The sequence below is a fragment of the Telopea speciosissima genome, chromosome 3, assembly GCF_018873765.1.
Source record: "Telopea speciosissima isolate NSW1024214 ecotype Mountain lineage chromosome 3, Tspe_v1, whole genome shotgun sequence".
NCBI lineage: Eukaryota > Viridiplantae > Streptophyta > Magnoliopsida > Proteales > Proteaceae > Telopea > Telopea speciosissima.
The window spans coordinates 44,484,205-44,492,722 of record NC_057918.1 but is presented as its reverse complement, the minus strand read 5'-3'; the positions used below and the strand labels follow the sequence as shown (position 1 = coordinate 44,492,722).

Here is an 8,518-nt window from a genome sequence, read left to right as displayed (position 1 = left end):
TTGGAAACGAGAGGTATGGTGCACCGTAATATGGAATGCAGGAGCACTGTACACCTCGTACTATGCCATATAGTCTGCACATGGCTACAGACGTCATTCCTTGGTACTACAACCCTTACCAGCAGGGGTCCAGGTGCTGGGTGATCATAGCTCCTTGTCGCTGAGGAGTGTGTGGAACGCCAGGGTGGGGTTCAAGCTATGATTATCTGGGTCTACCCACGGGGGGATCTGGGGATTATGATCGGTGTGGGCTCCATGCAACAATTGAGATTACGGCTTGGGTTGAGTTGACAGACCCAAGTCTGTTTTCCCGAGTTGTTGGTGTAGTACGGACTTAGAGACTTAGACATTATTCGTTAGGTGGAAATTAGGTTTAAAATTGAATCCATGCATTAGGATTTTTGCTTTGTATGTGTAATTGCTTGTGTGTGATTTATCCTTTACTTGCTGGGCTCGGTGGAGCTTACCCCTATAGAATATTTTCTTTTAGATGATCTTGTAGGTAGATACAATAGTGACGGAGGGGATTACTTGGAGAACAGGGATTGATGATGTAGTCTTTTCATTTGTTTTCTTTTGTTAAAACTCTACTCTTTATGGCGGATGTATTTTCACTGTAAATATTTTAGTATAGCTTGTTTCTGGCCCGATGGATGAAACTATGTAAATCTAGGCTGTTTGGAAAAAAGGGGATCTGAATGTAAATAATATATATATAAACTTATACTTTTCACGCACTCTGATCAATGAAATACTTTTTATCTTGATATGATGTTGTGCTTATGACGTGTATATACTGCATCGGGATCCTGGACGTCTTCGAATACTTCGGATATTCGGGTCACTAACCGAATCCTCCTAGCGGGTGGTTTGCGGGTGTTACAATTGGTCTCTACCCTCACCACTATAAATAGTTGTCACTGGCCCATTAAGTGACTACTCTGAGAAAACCTAAAGTGAAGTGGAAGAGGGCAGACCAGACCAACAATCATGTGCGATAGAGATTCTGAAGAAAGTGTTTGGTGTTGGCTTCAAACCATGGATTCAGGTACTCCAAGAACACCTCTGTAATTTATTGTATGCTCATTGATCTCCATGAAGGTTCCGCATGATTATTCTATCACTGGTATCAGAGTTTGATCATGGATGATCAATAGCGCTGTAATTTTTTAATTGTTTTGTTATTATGTGTGAATGGATCCAATCAATAAAAATAAAAAAAAACAAATTTTTGGCATCGGCCATGCCCAAAACCATGCCCGAATGCTCTCTGGTTCCCAACCTATTTTTTGGGTGGCTACAAACAAAAAAAAAAAAAAAAATCTCTACTGCATCCATGGCCGAGACTATGGCCTCAGCTGCTATGCTCGGGAAAACGAAACCCTAAAAGAGTTTTTTTTTTGGCCAACTAAGGCAGGGGTTTTGGTCACCGGAGGATGGCGAGCGTTCGCCCATAAATCCCAAGGCTGCTGGTCCGGCCACCACAAGCGGAGGGAGTGAGTTTTTTAAAAAACCCATTTTTAGCAATCGGTTGCGGTTTAGGATTTTTTACCAGAATCCAACACCGGGATTGAGGTCGCCGGAGGGAGGGGGTCCTTCGTCGGTTACTTCCCTGGTCGCCGGTCCTCTGATTCGGCCACCGCAAATGGCGGATGGTGGTGGGTTTTGTTTTTCTTAAAAAACCCTAAAACCTTCTGTTTGTGATTTGGGGAAGAAGATGGGGGAATATTCCCCATCTGAATCCCCCATTTAAAACATTTAAAAATAAAAAAAAAGTCAAAAGTCAAAAAAGGTAAATGAAGGGATATACTATTGTGTGTCGATGGGGTTTACTAACGTGCGACGCGGGTTGGTTTGACCCGACAACCCGTTTGGTCGACCTAAAAATTAACCCAACCCGACCCACTGGTCAACCCTTTGATCGTTGACCGGGTCGGTTTGATTGATTCGGTTCTAGTTCATCCAAATAGAATCTTAAAATAAAAAAAAAAAGAAATAGAAATAAAGGTTTCTAGATTATTTTCTGTTTTATTTTTATAAACAGAAATAGAAATAAAGGTTTTTGGTTTATTTTCTATTTTTGTTTGATAAACAGAAATAGAAATAAGGTTATTTGGTTTACTTTCTATTTTTATTTTATAAACAGAATTAGAAAAATAAATTTTGGGTTAATTCTGTTTTTGTTTATACCTTGTGCTATTTTGATCTGTCACGATAGGGAACATATAACTTCTAACACTTAGAACATTTTTTATGTGTTTCCAATCTTCGCATAATGAGACTTTGTGATAGTATATTATTTACTTGTTGCATTGGTAATGACATGATACAAACACCTTGGATATATTTTGAAATTGTTTCATACCTTAGTGTTCCATGTCACAGTACAAATCTTTGAATGAAATTGTTTAAATTAAATGGGCACATAGTAGCAATCCAGGTCAGTAAGGTTTCATAATTTAATAATTATACTTCCACTTAGTGGGCCAATTGTTGAGGCTGCGGAGTCGCTATTGACCATCCAGATGGATTGCAGTCAAGGAAACCATATGACAAATATGCGCTCTTGCCACCACAGGTGAGTCTTCGTTTGGTTGGTTTCGCTTGACGGTGTAAGGGTGACGTTTTGGGCTTCACAGCTTTGAGGTTCTTGTCTTGCCACCATGGTGACGAAATCTTCAGAGTGGTGTTGTTTCAGGCATTTCACCTTGTCTATGAGAGATTCCACTGCGTATTGGGCGATCTTGCCACCACAAGTGTGATCCCGATGACGCCAGATCTTTCCCCAGTTTTTGTTTTCCTATTGTTACTGAAAATAAAATTGGGATAAATCTGATTAATTAGCCCAAATTAATCAGGTTTGATTATGTTCTTGGGATGTTGATATTCTTCCATTTTTTTTTCATATTGTATGTTTTGGTAAATATTTATAATTATGTTTGCCAGTTATGACTTCCCAATTATCTTCCATCAAAGTTCTGAATGGGTCAAATTTTGAGGAATGAAAAGATTCTCTCATTATCACTCTTGGAATTATGCGACTTGATTTTGCCCTGAGAGTTGATGAGCCCACCAAGCCCACAACTGATAGTGATATTGCAGCAAATGCTCTCTATAAAAAATGGGAGGCGTCAAATAGGTTGTGCTTATTGATTATGTAGCACACCATGGACAAGATGATAAAGAAGAGTGTCCCTACAACTGAAAAGGCTAAGGATTTTCTTGTAGATGCCAACAAGAAATTCACCAAATATGATAAGGCTAAGAAGGAAACTTACATGGAATGGTTTACAAACACCCATTATGATGGTACAAGTAGTGTGCGTAACCATATCCTAAAAATTGACCAACTACGCCAACAAGTTGGGGGAGATGGAAGTGACCATATCGGATTCTTTTCTTGTATGGCAGATTATGAAGTCACTTCCATCACAGTTTGAAGGCCTCAAGAGTTCCTATGGTGCTAATCAAATGGAGTGGAGTCTTCAGGAGATGACTACTATATTGGTGCAGGAAGAAGAAAGAAAGAAAAAGGAGAAACCCAATTAAGCCCATTTTGTTTCCAATAATGGGGGTAAGAAGGAATTCAAGAAAAATTGGAAAGACAAGAAGTCAGGTAACCAATAGGCAAGATCTGAGAAAACTGATCAGAGTTTGAAACCAAAGAGTAAGACTTTCAAGGGAAAGTGTTTCTTCTGCAAGAAAGATCGGCATAGGAAGACTGATTATTTTGGATACAAGAAATGGCTTGAGAAGAAAGGTATATCTTTAGCTCTAGTGTGTCTTGAATCAAATTTAGTAAGTGTTTCCCATTGATTCATGGTGGATTGATACTAGAGCAACTATTCACATCACTAATTGTTTGCAAGAACTAAGAAGCAGGAGGAAACCAAGTGAAGGAGAGATGGTGGTCTACATGGGGAATGGAGAGAAGACCCAAATTGAATACATAGGAGTAGTTAGATTATATTTTTCTATTGGCTTTGTTTTGGATTTGAACAATGTGGTTTATGTACCATCATTTAGGCGGAAATTGATTTCAGTTTCTAAACTTGATGATAGTGGCAATGGGAAACTTTCTCTCTATTCTGGTTCTCTTTTAGTTGGATCTGCATTATTACGTGATGGCCTTTATAAAGTTGATTTGGACACTACCTCTCCCAATCTTGTTAATTATTCTGCTGCAAATGTGGCTTCTAGTTCTAAACATGGTAGGTTGGATGAGAATTCTTGTATGTTATGGTATAGACGTTTAGGACATATCTCCAAACAGAGGATAGAACAATTGACTAAGGATGGTACTCTTCCCCAATTGGATTTCTCAGATTTTAGAACTTGTGTTGATTGCGTCAAGGGAAAACACACTAGAGCTAAAAATATGGGTGCAACCAGGAAAAATAAGGTACTAGAGCTTGTTTATACAAACATCTATGGTCCATTCACTCCTGCTACCATGGGTGGCTATAGATATTGTATTGCCTTTATCGATGATTTTTCCTGTTTTGGCTATATTTACCTTATTCAAGAAAAATCAAATTCCTTAGATGTTTTCAAAATTTTTAAATCTAAGGTAGAACTTAAAAGAGAAAAGAAGATAAAGAGTGTGAGGTCTGATCGTGGTGGAGAATACTATGGCAGATATGATGAAACTAGGCGTAACCCTGGACCGTTTGCCAGATTCTTACAAGAATGTGGTATTGACGCTCAATACACTATGCCAGGATCCCTTGAGCAGAATGGGGAGACTGAAAGGCAAAATCGTACCCTTATGGATATAGTCAGAAGCATGATAAAAAATTCATCTTTACCCGATTTCTTGTGAGGTGATGCATTAAAAACAGCAGTATACCTTTTAAATAAAGTGCCTAGTAAGTCTGTTCCCAAAACTCCCTATGAATTACGTACTGTAAGAAACCAATTTTGTCTCACCTACATGTTTGGGGTTGTGTAGCAGAAGTTAGACCATTTAACCCTCAGATATGGAAACTTGATCCCAAAACCATTAGTGGTCATTTTATTGGTTATTGAGAGAGATCAAGGGGTTACAGATTTTATTGTCCTACACATTCTACCAGAGTTGTGGAATCTAATCGGGTAGTGTTCCTTGAAGATAGTATGGAAATTCAGACTGCTTAACCGTGTAACTTGGAGTCCACTTGATAACCTTACCAGAAATAGTTTCTGGTGTTTTTGCATTCTGAGAAACGGAAAAACACCTAAAAAGTGTTTGATAAACAGTGTTCCATAGAAATTGTTCTTGGGTGGATAAATCAAAATTTATGAGCTAAGGAAGACTTTTGACAGAACATGTCCAACGTATTCTGTCGTTTCTTGGCACAATATTGAAAAAGTGTGCCCGATAATTTGCTCCTCTCTTAAAGCTTCACAGCCATTGTCTTCCCAACGAAACCCAATGAAGCCATCTCCAAGGTCGATCGAACCTCCATTGATGCTACTTCTACTTCCTCTGCTAAGCGATCAATGAGAAAAGAGAGAAGCAAGCTTCACTTTGTGGAAAAACGAGGAAGAAGAGAGGAACTCCTGAGGTCTTCTGCATCTCGCTTCATCTTGTTCAAACGTTCTGCGCCTCTCGCTTCACCTTTTGCTCCAATGTATGCGCGTCCTCTCATATTCTAGGCTCGACAGAGGACGTTGGTGAACCTAAAGAAATCTTGTCGCCAGAGGTGAAGACAGATGCCGTTGAAGCTCTGTGTGCAGACTGATTTCGGGAATAGGTATTGAAATAATCAGGGCTTTTTCTATCTGACTCTCTGTGCGCAAATCCATCTAGGGTTCCTCATCTTCTCTCTCTATTCTCTCTCTGTGCCTAACTGATTTAAAAAATTCTAAGATCCTCCTCCCTCTTCTTTTTGATTTTTTTAAACTGAAAACCCTAGGGTAGCTTCTCTTTCCAGACCGATTTTGTAAACCCTAGGGTAGTTTCTCATCTTCCATACCAATTTTTTTTAAAAAAATTTGTCCATCTCTGTTTTGCATTGCAGAGAAAAGGCAAGGAATTCTTTTTTTTTTTTGCTTATAATGTTCAGCTCTTTCACATACAGATTTGAAACCACAGATACTTTTGTTTTTTCTTTTCTGATGAGCCTTTAAATTACTAAATTTTTTTGATCTATGGTGCTTTGCTTCCCCTGTTAGTTCAATTTTAGTTCCTAGTGGTGGTTAGGAAGATCGTTTCATTTCCTTCCCTCAATGTAATGATAAAATCCAATGGCTACATAAGGTCTCCATTAGTAGATCCTTTGTAATACTTGCACGGTAGGTATTGTACTGTACTTTTGTTGGTATAGACAATCTACTCATGGCAATTGCAGAAGGAGAGGAAGATTGTTGTAGACAACCTACTCATGAGACCATGGACATTGTAGAAGAAGAGAAGGAAGAGAAGGGAATGTCAGAGTAATTGGTGATAGAAAGAGAAGTGCAGTTTATTGAGAGGTGAAGTCTGTAGTTGGAGTGAATGTTTATGAGAATTAAAGGACTTATAAAGACTAATATATGATGATGGGGAGAAAGAAAAATATGTAATAACGCCCCCCATCAATTCAGTTTTGAGATAAAAAGTCTTTCTATGATTGCTGATGTTACTGGTTTGATTGATTTCTCTCTCCCTTTTGGTTTGATTCAGTTTTCAGCATCTAATCAGAGGTGGATCTTTCCCTCCCCCCTCTTCTATTCCTTTTCTTTGTTCTTATTTCTCCTTCTTTCTACTCAAGGCTGATATTCTGTTATTTTTTCACCTGTTTTAGCTTTCTTGCTCAGGTCATATCTTTGCTATCAGCTTGGAGTTTGTCCTGAGACTTGGTATATAGGCTTCTGTTACTATTTTCTATTAGAGTATTATCTTGATTACCAGTTTATTCATCTCTAAGTTGACTGATTATATAACCTGTCCTGTTTCTACAATTCTCTAAAACCAATCATACTATCCAAAGATCCAATAAAATTATATTTCTTTAGTTAGGATTTAGTTACCAGGGCTGGGTTATCCTATCTGGAGGTTTATATCTCTGTTTGCTTGCATTCAAGAAGTTGCAGCAGTGATTTCTCAGTTCCTGGTTCACTGTCTCTTGTAGTGTCTAACAAAATACCTGGAAAACTGTTCCCCCCCCCCCCCCCTCCCCCTGATAAAATTCCAGTTTTTGTATCTAATTCTTCAAATATCTTCAATATATGATCCTGGTTCCACGTGTGGTTACAACCTCTGTGATATCCTAGATTCTATTCTCGACTCTAGACCACATCAAGGGCGAGAGGCTAGAAAGACATACAAATATGGAAAATTAGAGGATGATCACCTTTTCTGTACCAGTTTTGATGTTCCCATGTTTCTACACATTTTGGGTATGCAGTTCTCTTGAGGAACTGCCCATATTTCCAAAACATTACGACACCAGCTGCTCAGCCTCCTTTTAGATAAAAAAAAATCTTAATTTTCTCTAAAGTTTATCTCTTTTTCTCTTTAATTATCAGAAACTCTGCTTTTACCTGGAATCAATTTGACCTTGCAGTTATACAGCACTATGACTTTGCGTCAGGAAGAGGAAGCATTACAACAACATGGTTGATGTCTATAGCTATGGAATTGTCCTATGGGAGTTGTTGACTAACCGAATGCCATTTGAAGGCATGTCAAACTTGCATGCTGCTTATGCTGCTGCCTTTAAGGTGAGAAGATTATTTTTTATTTCCTTCTTATTTTGGCATGAGGTTGCTAGTGTTTTCAAGGAACTTGCATTCCTCTTTAGAAGAGCATTTGGAGAAGGAAAGAAGAGACTTCTTAGGTTTGTCTTTCCTGAAAAAGAGATTATAAAATTGACTATGACACCTCTCCCCCACTTTTTTGTGCTTACTCTTTCATGGTATTTACCATCTCTATCTGGCTACCTCTCAACTGGGTATTTACACTCTTAATGCCAAACACCTACTCCCTCTACAGGTGACTTGTTTTCTAATGATTATTATTCAAATTCCTTTCATTGAAGAAATAATTGATTTTGTTCTTTCTCTTCAAAATTGGGTTACTTGTAAATGTCAATCTCTATTTGAAGTAAGTTGAACGCAAATTATTGTTTCAGTCATTAAAATAGGTGAGTCTTTAGCTCAAACAGAAGAGCACGTTGGATTACACCCATAGGATGATGGTTCGATTCCACCAGGACTCGAGAATAATTTTTTCTTTCATTTTTATCTAACGTACATTATTCAAGACAAATATTATTAACATTGGTCACATTACATGTTCCCAGAAATAGATTTTATTAAGCACCAATGGTGTTCCAATTGTCTTCTGGAAACGTTTCCAGAACAGGTTTACCAAGCAGGTAAAAAACGGTTTCTCAGCACAGAAAATGAAAAAACTATGCTGGGAAAGAAAAAACTGTTTTGATGTTTCCCAGCACAGTTCCAGAATAGAAACCCCTGGTAAGGTTATCAAGCGGGCACTCGATTTTTGAGGAGGAACAAGTTCTTGTGCCTGTGCCCTTGACACATCAATCTA

At 38.3% G+C, this 8,518-nt stretch overlaps 1 long non-coding RNA gene across 1 annotated transcript; it reads left to right on the top strand.

The window, feature by feature from the left end:
- Positions 1-315: 315 nt before the first annotated feature.
- Positions 316-7,689, top strand: LOC122656555. The gene is made up of 3 exons (XR_006332124.1): positions 316-326; positions 3,905-3,907; positions 7,596-7,689. It is a non-coding gene; the product is annotated as an uncharacterized LOC122656555 (long non-coding RNA).
- Positions 7,690-8,518: the final 829 nt, after the last annotated feature.